This window comes from Malaclemys terrapin, chromosome 11, assembly GCF_027887155.1.
Source record: "Malaclemys terrapin pileata isolate rMalTer1 chromosome 11, rMalTer1.hap1, whole genome shotgun sequence".
Lineage (NCBI taxonomy): Eukaryota > Metazoa > Chordata > Testudines > Emydidae > Malaclemys > Malaclemys terrapin.
Genome location: NC_071515.1, coordinates 64,640,227 through 64,656,853, shown reverse-complemented (window position 1 = coordinate 64,656,853; position 16,627 = coordinate 64,640,227). Strand labels below are relative to the sequence as shown.

At 39.5% G+C, this 16,627-nt stretch overlaps 1 protein-coding gene across 2 annotated transcripts in view; it reads right to left on the bottom strand.

Moving 5' to 3' along the window:
- The window catches only part of DPP10 (dipeptidyl peptidase like 10), a 399,831-nt gene that overhangs the window by 258,620 nt on the left and 124,584 nt on the right, over window positions 1–16,627 (bottom strand). The gene's annotated exons all lie outside the window — the stretch shown is intronic.

The following is a 16,627-nucleotide window of genomic DNA, read 5'->3' as shown; positions in this document are numbered from 1 at the left end:
TTAACCTCATGCTCTGGTTGTCCCTAAATGTCTGACTGCCAGAAGGTGGAACTGGACAACATAGGATGAACCATTCGATAATTGCTCTGTTCCATTCATTGCCTCTGAAGAATCTGGCACTGGTCTCTGTCCGAAGACAGGGTACTGTTTTGGATGGACAACTGATCTGACCCAGTATGGCCGATCTTATGTTCTTATCGATTCAACTAAAATTGAATTAGTTTCTTTAGTTCTCAACTTAATCCACATTTCTCTGGGAAGAGAGAAGTAACAGAGGGAAGGAAGTTTATACAATAGAATATCAGGGATATAAACCTGTCCATCAAATCCTTTTTGTTGACTTTTATTTTCCCTGCTTCTTCCCTTTGCTTTATGCATGGTCTGGGATATGGCTAGACCTGGTTGGAAAAGATTTGTTTTACTCCTCAGAAAATTTCAAATTTTTGTGACATATTGAAAATCTTTTTTTTTAAGCTGAAAACCAAAATATTTCAATTCAGAAATACTGCGGTGGTGCCTCATGGAAGGAGTGGTTCAGGCAGCCTTGTGTTCCCATTCTCCTCTACAAGCTCATCTCTCTTGTCAGGCTACATCTCCCAGGATAAGAACATAAGAACAGCCATGTTGGGTCAGACCAAAGGTCCATCCAGCCCAGTATCCTGTCTTCTGACAGAGGCCAATGCCAGGTGCCCTAGTGGGAATGAACAGAACAGAACAGGTAATTATCAAGTGATCCATCCCCTGTCACCCATTCCCAGCTTCTGGAAAACAAAGGCTAGGGACACCATCCCTGCCCATCCTGGCTAATAGGCATTGATGGACCTATCCTCCATGAACTTATTTAGTTCTTTTTTGAACCCTGTTATAGTCTTGGCCTTCACAACATCCTCTGGCAAAGAATTCCACTGACTGATTGTGCGTTATGTGAAAAATACTTCCTTTTGCTTGTTTTAAACCTGCTGCCTATTAATTTCATTTGGTGGCCCCTAGTTCTTGTGTTATGAGAAGGAGTAAATAATACTCTCTTATTTACTTTCTCCCTACCAGTCATGATTTTATAGACCTCAATCACATCCCCCCTTAGTCATCTCTTTTCCAAGCTGAAAACTTCCAGTCTTATTAATCTTTCCTCATACGGAAGCCATTCCATATCCCTAATCATTTTTGTTGCCCTCCGGAGGCACCAGGGTCTCCCCTCTTGATGAGGGGAAGTGAGGCATCATGGGAGTCACACAGACATGGGACACTTCTTAATAAGCTTTTTGTTTATTTATTCAACCAGCTGTTTTAGTGGAATAATCTCTCCAGGTAATTCATAGTACATGAAAATATAATGCTTCCCAGCCCCCAGCCAGCAAAAAGTATAAGGTTCTTGCATGGATGAAACATGACATATGTAAAGAATGGACACTTACATATTTCCATACATGATCCTTGCAACATACATGTCTTTTCACTTTTGTTGTGTGGGCACATGTCTAGAGACATATTGCTCAAAGAATGAAAATACAACCTTATTTATTAAGTAAATCATGATGGCTTCCTAACCTGTAATGGTCTTTGTATTCAGGGGAGCACAAGAATGCAAATTTTAGGACTAGCCCAGTAACACAATGGTATTTATCTATATGCTCTTAGTGGAACTGGAAACACAGTCAAATTAAATAATGGCACAGGGTGAAGGTGGAAGCAGCCTGCCCTTCTATTGTCATAGCCTGAATAGGTGGAGTGTGGGTAGAGAAACAAGGAAGGATCAGAGATGTGAAGGGATTAACTTGGTGTTCATACTCTCTGAACAAAGGCAGAGATGACACAGGTAAGTGCTCAGAGCAAAAGGTGCATGCCCTATCACGTGCAAAGCAAGTGTGCTACTCACTGTTCAGAGTAGTACTGAAATAGTTTTGGTACAAACCAATTACCCAACTTTCTAAGTAGAGGCAAAATAAGTGCAACTTCTATCAAAGGTGATGAAGGTGAAGAGGCACATAAGACAAAAGAAATTTAAAGAAAAAGAGAAGTCCTCTGAATGTTAATCAGAAACTCCAGCCTCCCTCCTTCTGGATGATGTAGGGGACACTTAATCCATAGTTTTAATCTCTGGTGGCCCACCATTCTGTCACAGTTGTGTAATGAAATGATAAATGCAGCAGGTGAAGTGGAAATACTTGTCATCTCCTCTTGCCTCAGTCTACAACCACCTGGAGAATACAGCTTCTGCAATCTCAAACGTGCGTATGTGAGAGGAGGTCTTTATTTGGTCTGGTGGGAAAAAGGGATAGTGGCTCCTTTAAGGGTCCCCCTCCTCAAGATTTGGGAAAGAGTGGTAGAGGTGGGAAGGCATCACCTAACCAGGTGCAATGGGGGAGGGGGATGGAGAGATCCTTCAGACCTCGGGACTATACAGAAACCTTGTCCCTCTAGCCTGAGCCACTGCTCACGCTAGATTGGCAGCAGGGGGTAAGAATGGAGACGGGAGGCAAAAAACTAATTGCTGCTACCTCTTCATGGCAGGTGTCCAGTGTTGGTACTCATTCCACAGGGGATCCAGTTCCTCGATAAACTGGAAGTGGCAGTGCATTTAGGGGAAGACATCCACTAAAGAAGATGGGCAGTGGGATTGGGGCAGAGAGGAGACAACTCCCTTTCCCCAAATCTCTTAGCCCTCATATAAGAGAATGGTGGTAGGGCCCCACTAACAGGCTGGGGACCAGCTGTGGAGGCATGGGGAGCTGACTGCAGCCCTCCCCAGGTGAAGAGGAATAAGGAAAGAATCATGACCTGCACAGTAGGAGTAATTGCTGGATAGTTCCCAGATTAGTCCAATTATTGAAGCTGTGGTCTAATTAAACCACATACCTTGCATCCTGTCTTTCTTCTCTTAGCCCCAAAACAATGAATACAGTATGTCTCTACTTCTAAGGAAACAACAGGGCAAATCTGCGAGCACCCTCCTTTGGTCAAAGCAACTTTGATAGTAGCCTTTATTTATTTTTTCTCTCCCAAAGTTAAGTGGAGTTCCAGACTATTGTACTGCTGGATGTTTTCCTAATTCAAAGCTCTGAAGGACAACTTTGGGCAGGTATAGAATTATTAAATTGTATTTGGATTGCACTAAATGTTTCAGATTTGGCAAGATATTTGCAAGTTTCAAGTACCCTGACAATATAACTCTGTAGGGCTACAGTTACTGGGTAGCTTCTGGATTCTAGCTTTTGGCTAGCATACAACTCATCAGATGATAGCCAACCCTTCAGAGAAAACAGTAAAGCACTTGACCAGAGGTCCTTCTACAATTTCACCAGATAGAGAAAGTTCAAACACTGGGTCCAATCAAATTGCAGAGCTAGTACCTGTCAGACACCTGTCATATTTGTGACATCTTGCATTATAAAGCAAATTTGTTCTCAATAGAGCAGGCAGTGTTTCTGGACAGAAAATTCTCCAGGCAGCAACTTCAGAAAAGCGGATAACCTAAGCTGTATTGATTGCCACCATTCTGATTTATTGTAGGATGGATGGAGAGGTGAAACTCAACTAAGCAGAATTACTTACCGGTATTTATCTTTATCATAGTCTAGTAGTTCCCTTCCTAAGATCAACTATCTAAGCAACCCAGTTGTCTCACTCTTTAACCTCATCTGCCCCACCCCTATATTGTTTGCTATCTTTTATCTAAATTGAGACTGTAAGCCCTTTGGAACAGGGACTGTCTCTCCCTTTGTGTTTGTACAGTGTGTAGCACATTTCAGGTGCCATGGCATTACTACTAATAAATAATAATGATAATACCGCCTTCCTCATTTCATATTTCTTAAGGTTATATGTTTTGGGAAGAAGTGTCTTGACTACAAGGAGGCACTGGCTCATGTGTCTTCTGAAACCCACATCCTACAAACCTGCACATGCTTATCTTTACTCACACAAGTAATCCAATTGACTTCAATGGGACTACTCATGTGTATAAATATTTGCCAGATTGGGTACAAATTGTTCACTCAATTGCCTTCTTGCTCCCTGAGAGATAAAAACATGAAGCGTAGTTTCTTAGGACAGGGAAAAAGAAGATATTCAACAATGATTATTAATAGTAATTTGTATTCCAGAGTTGTTTCTAGTGACCCAGTCCCATTGAGCTAGGTGACATACCTACACATAGTAGAAGATGGTGCCTATTCTAGAGAATTTGCAGCCCAAAGCTATACTTGTGTGAAAGCAATATATAATAAACTCCAGAATTTTTGGATCAAAAATGATTGCAGAATAATTTTACTGTATCAGGTTTAACAACCTGTTTCCTTCTAGTATAAAGCACTATCATCTTCATAGCAAAAATAATATGTAAAGACTTCCCACTGCTGCAGTGAGGTTAAGCTTTTACATATTGTGAAAAACAACCTCCCGGAGAATCACCTACCATGAAACTCATCACTCATCCAGTGTCTGAGCAGGATGTGCTCCTAGGGGTTTCCCATTTCCTCGAGCCACATTAAATGTGATGGAGTGAGTCTGTCACCACCATTGTTTTCAATAGGCAAACATGCAGTGTGTTTCATTATGCTCTGAGGAACAGATCCAAAGCTTTTACAGTTATTCATCGCAGCTTTTAAGGACTGACCGCTCCCTTTGTCTATTTCATCCACTTGCACTAGTGTGGTTCTTTTTCATCCGGCTCTGTACACCTGATAAAGCTTCCCACTGTAATACCAGGTGACTCTCCTGTCCTTCAACGAATCTTGCCCTAAAATTCACTTCTTTTATCTTGCATTCCTTACCTAATCACCACCACTATGCAATCCCCGTCTTATCTCACCTTTTATTATATCCATGACAAAAATAGCAATATACACATCTGCAATGCACGTTTACAGTAAGGAACAAAATGCTAAACCCTCGAGATATATGATCATATACAAATGAAAGGTAACTGGCTAAGCGTCTGATCCTGCACTGATTTGCAGCTGGATAAAATTACTCATATTTGCAGAATAGGGTTCTTTGATTATACGCTTTCCTGGGCAGGGAACTTTTTTGTTTTTTTATTTTGTTTATAAAGCTATGAAACTATATAAAGAGTATGTAAATTGTTGCAGCAGGAATGGGGGAAAAGAGTAGAGGGGCAATTCTCTTAGGGCCTGCGTAAAGATGAAGTACTGGTGGATCATTCTGGCATGGTCAGCTCCATGTGGGATATTTGGTAAAATGAACTGCTTCTCTGAGAGAGGGAATTATGACACAGGAGGTTCTGAAGGGAACGCTTAGAGACAGCCAAAGCTCAAGGAGAATGTTAAGGCTCAGATTTATGTTGTGACACCAAGCCTGAATAAGGGAGTTTGGACATTGTTTGTTCTGACAACAGGATAGGAACTCAGCCCATTCACCATCATTTCTATTAATAATTTCTGCTTGGAGAGAAAAATCCTTTTGCGTCTACTGACATGCACCAAGTCGTGCATTCGTCCCATGGCTATATAGGCTACAACCGAAGAGCATGAATGAATGAAGAATGCTATTTATTAACTCAAAGCTTCAATGGAAAACATGACCCCTCATACACCTCAATTTCATAGTATCTAGGAATATCACGGAATATAAGACCTGAGTCCAAGAGAGCTGGAGTAGAAAGTTTCACTTGCACACTCCAAAAGGTGTTCTGATCAATGCTCTGAACTAGTCTGCGTTGCTATCGTATGGTGTTGTGTGTGCAAGAGGCTTGTGTAAGCCTGACTGAAGACATGCACACTTTTACACACTTAAATGTTTTAACTGAACGGAAATTGTGCAAATGTGAACAAAGTACATTGAAATCTGTATAATCCTTGCTTTGTTCCGTTTGTTGACTTGCTCACTAATTCTCACAGTAATTAAAAATTACCAGTCATTAGTGGGAATTACCCAAGTTTCTGCTGTGATGCTTTGGGGTGTTTTTGTCTTTGGATGGACTAGACTTGCTAAGTGGGGAATTTGACAAACATTCAGCAGAGATAATAACTATGATTCTTCGTGCAAGTCTGTGGTAACGCCATTAAAGTCAGTGGAGTCATACAGATGTAAATCCAGTGTAAGTGAGAGAATGATAAGGCACAAAGAATTAATAAGAGTCTGAAAGTAAGACAAATCCTAATCTGACATGTAGTTTTATCCTATGGTTCTACAGCGGTGTATACTCCTACAGAATGCTGCATATATTCTTGCCTAGAATCAGATTGCTCTGACTTTGAGCTTACTCACCAACCACAGAGAAGGGCTTTTTGTCACTCTGCTACTAATATTACCTCCCTCTGGAGAAGTGATATAGTCTATAGCAGGGGTGGCCAACCTGAGTCTGAGAAGGAGCCAGAATTTACCAATGTACATTGCCAAAGAGCCACAGTAATACGTCAGCAGCCCCCCATCAGCTACCCACCCCACTTCCAGCGCCTCCCCCTCACTCCCCACAACTCCTGATCAGCTGTTTTGTGGTGTGCAGGAGGCTCTGGGGAGGAGGGGGTGGAGCGAGTGCACGGCAGGCTCAGGGGAGGGGGCGGGAAGGGGTGGAGTGGGGACAGGGCCTCTGGCAGAGCCAGGGGTTGAGCAGTGAGCACCCCTCCGGCACATTGGAAAGTTGACTCCTGTAGCTCCAGCCCCGGAGTCAGTGCCTATACAAGGAGCAGCATATTAAAGTCTGAAGAGCTGCATGTGGCTCCAGACTCACAGGTTGGTCACCCCTGTTCTATAGAATAGTTCTTCTAGGAACTACTGTATAGTATTAAAATCACTGAATCATTAGCAGAATTCCTGTAAGTACTGTCTATTTTAGCACATATGGCAGAGAGTAGGGTACAAGAAGCAAGTATTTTTATACCTGCTCTTGTTCTTCTGAGTTTTGTTTTCTAAACTCTGATTCATTTGGGTATAGCAATGTGTATAGAAGAGTTTACAGCTCCTCAGGCAGAAACATCTTTTTGTTTTTTCCCTACTTTTCTTTCAAGAACTTGTAAGGATTTCAAACTCCTGTGGCTTCTATTGATTTCTTTAGCTTTGGCACATTTCTTGTTTATATTTGATTTAAACTCCATCACTCCCCCACAGATAAAACAGCATCTTGGGAAAAAGCTTTGGAGGTACAGTACAGCTAGTAAAATTAATTTATTATAGCAGCACTCTTCAAGCTACTCTAGTTAAGCTTCTGACAGCATTTCTGCTATTAACAGTTAAGAACATGATTCTACCTGTTCAGTACAGGCTAAACTTTGGCATTTAGACCTTGAAGCCTAACCATATTCAAAAATAAAAAGTCAGTTGGTCACTTTAAAGTAATAAAAGCACCAAAAAACATTTATTCTTTTAAATGGTGTTGAAAAAATATATAATTCAAAGGTATTGGGGAGTTGGGTTTGACATTCTGACTTTTGAAAACTACTAGCCAATAATCTGAAAATTTGCCTTTGGATACTTGGTAATATTACTACTGTGATGTTTTGAAGTAACGAGCCAATATATTTTCCAAAGTGTATTACTGTGATGTTAAAAGTGGTGGCCCTGATCCTGCAAACATGGGGTCACACTCCTGCATCTACATAGAGCTCAACTTAGTGGGTTTCTGTGACGGCATGACAGTACTTATATAATGCAATAAATGCCCTTATGACAAGTATATATGTAGATGAGTTTTTTAATAAATAGATAAAAGCATCTTTTTTCTCGAGGTTTATTTATTTTATTAGGTTTATTTAAATTGTGCCTTCCCTGCAGTCTAGAACCATATACAGAAATAATAAAACATAGATGCATTAAATCCAATGTTCAAGATATGAAAGCCAACCAATTTACCCAAACTAGGCCTTTCTTAGCATGTAATAAGCCAGGGGTGGAGAACCTTTTATCTATCAAGGGCCATTGACCCACAGAAAAAAAATCAATCACGGGCCACACACAGACCTGCGGCGGGGTACCAAGGCTCAGGGCTTCCCTCCCTCAGCACTGAGACTTGCTGTGGGCCGGATGAAATTAAGCAATGGGCCAGATGACGCCCGTAGGTTCCCCATCAATGCAATAAGCCATTTCCCCCACCCAGAGGCAGCCTAGAAGGAAAGATTTTTTTTCTGCAGGATGACCTGGAGTTCAATAAATTGCAGCTTTGACATGCCAGGTTCTGCAACTGAGGATCCTCCAGTGAAAATATCCTGAATCCATCACCCTCCTGACTAAACTGAGTGTCCATTCCTTAAATGCCTCAGCAGATATCAGTTGTCAAGGGGAGAGAGGCTTCATGGGTTTGTGGTCCTATTTTAATTCAAATTAATCGATTAAATCAAGTTAATTGGCAAAAACAATTGTAAACATTAGTCCAGACATTCCAGAACCATTATCCTTCACAATCAAGTCAAGTTAAAACAGGACCACAACCACTAGTCTAGACACATACTTAGGGTTTAATAGTACGTACATCCACCTATTATGTGAATAATAGAACACTTCTTTTCAGCAGCATCAACTGAAAAAATCAAGCAATATTCTTAATCGTTCTCAAAAAGAACTTTATGAATTGTGGGACAATTCATTCCACTGTTTGATTAAAAAGAAGTCATTATTGAAATCTATCCCAGGATTTTATACAGCACTCGTCACCATAGAATACAAGAACAGCACAGGTAAATCAGCATAACAAGGTCTGTGATGGACTTCATGGACTAATCTATATTCATGATGGGAAAGTAGTGTTCTGCAATAGATAGAACATAGGAATGGAGTGAGGAGATCTAAGGTCACTTCCCGGTATTACACTGATTTTCTGGGTGACCTTGGGGGAAAAAACTCTGAACATCTCCAAGCCTTAGCTTCCTACAGAGATTGTGATACAATCACCCTTCTTGTTAAAACTATATAAAGGATAAGTATTATTATTAGTAATAGTATTATTATTTCTATGTTTGCAGGAATAAGAAATCCCTGCTCTCAATAAAATCAACAGGAGTTTTTCCACTGAGTTCAAAGGGAGCTAGAGTGGCCCCTAACAAGACAAACACTGACTAGTTCAAATACAACTTGTGCCATCGAAATAAAATTAGTGCTTCTATGAATATTTTCAGAATCAATACCAAAATGCCCTCAGATAATACAGGGGATAGGAATAGGTAAAATAAGGACTGAGTCTCATTAATTTCAGTGAGATTTGGATCATGCTCAGATTTCATTTCTTCATTCATCAACTGGTTTTCAATGTACACACCAAAAAACTTGGGCTTGAACTTGGAGCTCATGCACAGCAATCAGTTTTGTAGGACATTAGTAGAACTTCTACTCACATATGCAATTCTAATGGTCCCCTCACCACAGTAGTTAGATGCAAAGACAAACTAGAACTTCACAAGGTAAAGTCAAAATAGTTTATCTTTATTAAATAAATATGCTTACCCAAAAATAGGTATTTTAGGGGTACAATACTGAACTAAATTTCTCTAAATGACATTCAACATGGATATATATGACCTCTTTATTCGATTGCCCATAAGCCTAGCCATTTTGTTTTCACTAGATCCATTCTAGAACTTTGTTAAATTGCAATAAACATAAGTAAGTCACAGACAAAACTGTGTTCTAATACTGTAATTGCCTCATCACAACCAAACAGAAGCCCAGAAATTTGTAGTGAAGACCAACAGGTCATTCTTTTCAACTCAGCTTCTGCCATTGTGGTAGACAGTATTTCACAGTTGTATTAGTTAAGAGTAGTATTCCAAAGCATCTGATTGCACCCATCGCAAGTCTCTACTATGAACAACAGACCATGTTGCTAACAGCAGTAGGTGACTAAGTGGTTTTCCACTGGGCAGGGTGTGAGACAAGGGTGTATTTTATTCAAGCCTCTAACATATATGCAGAATATATTATGAGACGTGCCTTGGAAGGTTTTGCCAAAGTGAAGGGAGCTGGGATTTCCATTGGTGCACACCTCAGATATGTTGATGACACAGGATTATTTGACCCAACCACTGATGCTATGCAACAGATGAAAATTCAGCTATGATATCACCGATATTCAGACATGAATCAATGGATTTACTTATTAGAACATGAAAAAATGTCATCCTTAACTTCTAATGTCTTCCCTTTTCTCAGCTTGTATTTCAGCTTTAATTTTATTTAAACAGCCTTCTCCATTGCAATTACATTTTTCAATTTGTTACAATACAAATTACAAAGATATTCTCTCTTATCAGCATATTTTCTGGCTTTGTCCTGATTAATTGACCATTATAAAAGATGAACCAGAAAACTTACATTTTGAGAGTGTCTTTTGTTTGCAGTAAAGAAGGAAAACTAAATCCCCATAAAAGCTTGTCCTTTTACCATTATGCTAATTATATGTTTTCCATCTACAGTATTATATCAGAATGTCCATGCAGCTGTTGTTAAGGATGCTGCAGCATTTTCATCATAAACCTTTTATTGAAGCAGTAGTTAAGTTGGCCATTAAACGTGTATTCTCTCTGTTGAAACTTGATGTACAAGGACTTAAAAATCTTTTTTCTTTAAACACAGAAAACATGAATTACATTTTGTAATAAGAACCAGGATACAGAAAAAAAGAAACAATACCAATGACTGATTCAAAATGTCAGAAAGGTTGAATATGTAGTATGAAAATGAAGGTCTTGTGAACTGTAAGAGAATCCTAAATAAACAGCAGGAATAGAATAAAGTGCAATAATGAAACTTCATAAGCTGAGTCTAAAGTCTGCTTGGAGAACCTTATTATAGCATTGGGGATACTGCAGATGCAACAAGACTGCTGCATAGAGCTGGATAAAATGTTTTGCCTGAAGCTATTTTTCTGTGAAAAATACAGATGCAGCAACTCTTACCTTTTACAAATTTGTGTTTGTTTTTCCTACTTGTTTTGGTAAAAAAAAAAAAACCCTAAACATTTCTGAAATATCAAAATGTTTTGATTTGACATTTTCAATATGAAATTTTTCGATATTTGTTTTGAAGCAACATTCCATTTCAGAGTTTCCTTTAATTTTTTACGTGCGTGCACACACACACGCACACACACACACACACACACACACAAATAAAGTAGTCATAATAGAAATAATGCTTTGATTTGGTTGAAACAATATTTCCTTTGACCCAACACTCATTTATATTTATTATTATATTTATATTTATTATATTTTATTACTGTTTGAACCTAAACAAGTTTTTTCTTAATTGTCAGCAAACTGAAAAATCTATTATTTTGTGAAGTTCCAGTGTTGAGTGACATTGCGTTCCTGAAACAACCAAACAAAAAAATATCAATCTCCCTTCTCACCCTACCCATACACTACTTCTTGGAGGACAGGTGAAATGTCAAGGCTCCAGGACTCCAGGACTTATGTTTGAATGCCACATAAAGACCAATTGCCAACTCCCCTGCAATGGGATTTGGGGTAGCCTAGATCTACCCATCCAACCTGTGAGTAGACATGCAGGTTATAGCATAGCCCTGCTATGGCTGCTGATTTAAGTTATAGCATTGATTAGCAGGCGCTGATGCTTCACATACCAGTGGATATATCCAGTGGGCATTCCTCCATTACCACCGTCAGCCTCCAACATGTCAGCATATATGGAACAGTGATCGCTTGCTGGCCAAATACAGCAATCTAAACACTGCCAACCACAAAGAGATCTTGGGATGTATTCTTCCCTCCTTATATTAGAGAGAAAAATCTGCCTTTCACGTCCAATAAGCAATGTCCCAGGCCTTCCAGTGTCCTCCCTGCTTCATGGAGTGGCACTATCTTAAATCCCCAGGTAGAGCGATCCCATAATACCTGTTACATCCACTTCGGAACCTATTTTAAATCCTACTTCACTCTCTCTCAAGGCAATCCTGGCAAACAATGATTGTTTCCAGTTGGCTTCTATTATTCTGAGGCATGTATAGTTGGAATCTTTTGGATCTTCTGCTATAAAGAACTTCATTATGATATAGAACTATGGCTGTATCCTTTAGCCATTTTCTGGCTGACCTTGCTGTTCAGGGTTTTTTGATATGCAGTTCCACCACTGTGGGATTTCTTTTTGGTAGAGTTCCTCATTTTGGCTAACCATATGGTTGCGTCAGTTTCTTTGGTTATGTCAGTGTGGGTCAGGCTTTTTGCCTTCTGCCATACATAGGGGTATCATCTTCCCAACATGTGTGACTTCTACAGTTTGCCCTCTGCTTAAACTTAGTTAGGAGAATAATTTGATACTTCACTGTATTCTCACTTTACCAGATCAACTTGGCCTTTCTAGTATTAGAACTAGAGCCAACATCTGAGAGCTTTGTATCTACACTCCCACAAGTTTGTCCCCAATGAGTTTTTAACTCATCTGTCCATAGCCATAGTGTTCAATAAGGTCATACAGGGCTGTTATAAAATTATGCATTGATTCAGTTTTCCCTTGTCTATGTGAATGGTAACATGCTTGCTTCAAAATCAGCATTGCAACAGCATGAAGCCTCTGTCTAGTTCACCCTTAGCTGTGTTGAACTTTTTCACTGGGGCTGATGTGAGGTTACACACTCCAGAAATGGCCTTGACCTCTGGTTCCATCATATCAATCCAACTGCCTTCTCCTCCAGCTGCTGAGGTAAACTGGATTTCACAATCTCTGCAGTACTCTTATCCAAAACTGCCATTTTTCAGGTCAGTGGAAGTTGAATCTAGAAGGAGGTGCTATCTGGGAAAAGTTGACTGTGGTGTAGGCTCTCCAGACAGCTGAAAAACTGAGCAGGGACATGTCCCTTTTTGTCTTCTTTCTAGCTCCTTTCACACCTTTTTAAGAGACTTTTCTTATTAGATGTTACTGCTCTAAACAGTAGGGTTTCTCTCCGCCTATCACAAGATTCATCCCCTTACTTCGCCTGCATCTCTCTCTTTATCCCCTGAGCTTTTCATCTACTGCTTTAGAGATACCAAATTTCTTGCTCCTTCTCATGTTTTCCAACAAAGATGCAAAACACCAGGGTAGTTGGTATGAAAGCAAATGTTTCCTTTCCCACTGATGCAGTCCTTTTTTCCAGCATACAAAAGGAAACTAATGACCTGTTAAAGTTGTGGCTCTAAGCAATCCCACAACCCCTTCCAATGTGGAAGAAGAATAGAAATTTGGAATCTCTCCTCATATGCCTATATGCAGTACCTCAGATCTCAGACCAGTGGTTGAAGATTTGAAATGAGATCCGCAGCCTGGAATTTTGGTGCACATAGATCCACAAGCAATGAAGAAAATCCCCAAAGGAGGATTTCAGTGACTGCAGTGGAGATACTAAAACTCTCATGTTCTGGAATAGTGAAGATGACAAATAGAAATATAAGTCTCACAACAAGTTTGCTGAATCTCTTCTACCTGACACCTGCACATAAACCTGCTTGCTCATTTTCCTCTCATTGCATGCTGAACTTCTGTCATTTACGTATCTATTTATGGACTACAGAATTTACTGCTGTGCGTTTCCAGATGTGTTGTATTACACATGAATTATCTCCAATATGAATGTCAATTTCCCACATTGTTTGCTACCAATAGCTCATTGTTACTTTCCTCAGCCCATTCTATCTTTTACCAACCCTATTTTCAATTTGCAATCAGAATTAAAATACAAAATCATGTGTCAGTTATCTGTTCTTTCTTAGATGATCAGAGGTATCTACTCACAAAATTGAGGAAAACTTGAAAAAAGGCAAAAGGAACATGATTCAGCCACACACATTTCTCAGTATCTCAGTTTCAGTCTGCTACAGCTTGATCTCAGGTTAACCTTGAAATTGATAACTTTAATGGAACAGTTATTCAACTGTCAGCTAACGGTAAACAGAATAAAGACAGACAGGTAGTTGGCTAAATATCCCAGAAAGAACTGGATTTGAGCTGACTTTAACTATCTATATGTCACAATGTGGTTTAAACGAAACACTGTACTAGTATTTACAAGATTTCATGACAATATGTCAGTCAGTGTTAAATAAAGCATTCACCAAAGGATTGAAAGCAGGATAGAAATTCCAAAACATTTGAATACCATAAGAATCTCTACCTTAACCTAACATATCTCAGATTTTCTTAAAGTGTTACAATTAATTGGAGTATAGTCTCTTTGGAATGCACATGCATAACTCCCATTAACACTAATGGAAGTTAGACACATGCATCAAGGGAAGAATATACTTCTGTCTTTACAAAAGTAATCAGTGTGTCACAAAGCTATATTTTTTCTTAAGTTATCACTCTCATTCTATGCAAGTTGAGTACAAAGGTCTGCATTAATTTAAATTATGCACTTAGAAAAGATCTTTCTACTGTTCAGGAAACTGACTATGGGAAAACAGTTCACTATTATGTTAAAAAGGCTTAAGCCATTGCAACCATTGTAAAATGTAATAAAAATAATTATCCTTATAATTAAAGGTTGTCATTGCAAATTGTTTAAAAAAATTCATTATTCAAAGAATCTTTCACTGATATGTGAGCAAAGATGTAATCAGATGGATTTGGTCTATGGCTTCTTGTTAAATAGATAGCCCAGTTAGCATTACCATTCTGTCTGCTAGCAAATTGCTAGATGTGTGCACAGATCATGCAGTTATTCATGTCCTTTATAAAAGAGGACTACATTTCTAAAACACACCCACATATAGATTTTGATTGCTTGAGTTTACACTTTATAAAAGGAAGAGTCCTGTTAGAGGCTGTCAAAATATTGCCAGTAACTTAGCCATAGCAATATGTTTTAACCCTCTCATTGGTCCTGGAACCAATGGCTAATAAGACCCTAGAAGCAGTATTGAAAATGCATTTCTTCTTCCTCCAATATCAGTTGGAGAGTTGATTTAATAAGAGCAATGACCTAAAAGCAAAAAATGAAATACAAATTTTTCATAAGGGCAGGACCTGATGAATGGGCATCCCATGGACCAGATCTGCCCCTCACTCTGGCACCAGTGGCCATAACCTTGCTGACCTGGCCTCCAATGGATTCCCTCTATCTTGGATTCCCTCTGCTGCTGTCCAGTTCTACACCCCAGCAACCCCAGATACTGGAATGGCCCTTAGAGGCAGTTGGCTGCAGACACAAGGTAAAGCAACACTGAAGAAACTGAGCTTTAATCTAGCTTTGGGACTGAGGAGAGTTGCATAAAGGTGACTTAATGACACTTTAGTCTCCCCTTCCAAATTGTGCTAAAAGGAGGTCAGATGCAGAGGGAATCTGGATTTATACGTTCTCATCAATAAATTCATAGTTAAGAAAATAGTCTTGAATCACAACACTAACTAGAATCTAGGAACATGAAATCCATGAAAAACTGATCACTCAAAACAGGTAGAATGCATAATGGAGGGTGGCACAATCCCAGTGATCTGAGCAAGTGATTAGGAACAGCAGAATCCTAATCCTGGCTCTTCTGTTGATTTGCTTTGTGGTTTTGGGCAACACCTTTAGACTTTATTCTGATCCCACCTACACTAGTAAATCAGGATTAACCCCACTTAAGTCAACAGAGTTTCCTTGGTGTGAGATCAGAATCAAGTCCTCTGTTTCAGTTTCCCCCTCTATCAAACAGAGATAATATTTATCTATCTCACAGGAGTCTTGTGAGGATTAATCAGTCAATGCTTGTACCATGCTTTGAAAATGAAAAGTGCTATATAAGTGCTTAGTATTTAATGCTGTATATATAGCACAACAGGACAAAGAATGGGATGATAAAGGGCTGAAGTTATTTACAATAATGGGAAATTTAGAAATGCTCCCCCTACCATCCTATACACATACACACTCACATAAATTGGGGAATTTAGTGAGAAACAGGTTAGATTTAGATCCCTGAATAAGAGCGAAAAACATCTATGGGTAGTTGCTGGGCTGATTTCCCACTATGGACATGAAATTATGAATAATAATAATATAAAAAAATCATACAAAACTAATTATGGCCCAATTGCAGCTGCCATTTTGAGACTGTTGAATATACAGTATTTGACAAGAAAGTCAGTGTAGCTACAATAAGAAAAAAAAAGCACCCAAAACTTAACTTGAACCTGTACCAAACCTGTTTTGAATTTTGAAAGAGTTATGTTAATTTTTGGGTGCTCCCCTCAGTTTCACTGACCTCTGTATTTACAAGATCAGGCTTGGTTAGAAACAATCAAAAAGCATGAGGAAGACTTTCATGGTACCACTAAAGGAATAAGTACTATAAAAAGCATGGTGGCCTCTCCTCATGAAGTATTAAATCTAAGGCTGGGTCTACACTACCCGCCTGAATCGGCGGGTAGAAATCGAACTCTCGGGGATCGATTTATCGCGTCACGATGGGACGCGACAATCGATCCCCGAATCGACGCTCTTACTCCACCAGCGGAGGTGGGAGTAAGCGCCGTCGACGGGAAGCCGCAGAGGTCGATTTTGCCGCCGTCCCTACAGCGGGGTAAGTCGGCTGCGATACGTCAAATTCAGCTACCCTATTTGCGTAGCTGAATTTGCGTATCTTAAATCGACCCCCCCCCCGTAGTGTAGATGTAACCTAAGGGTTTCATCATGTGTGATTTCTGTGTACCTACAAATCCCATAAAAGTTAGTGGAAGTTACATCCACAGCATCAACCCC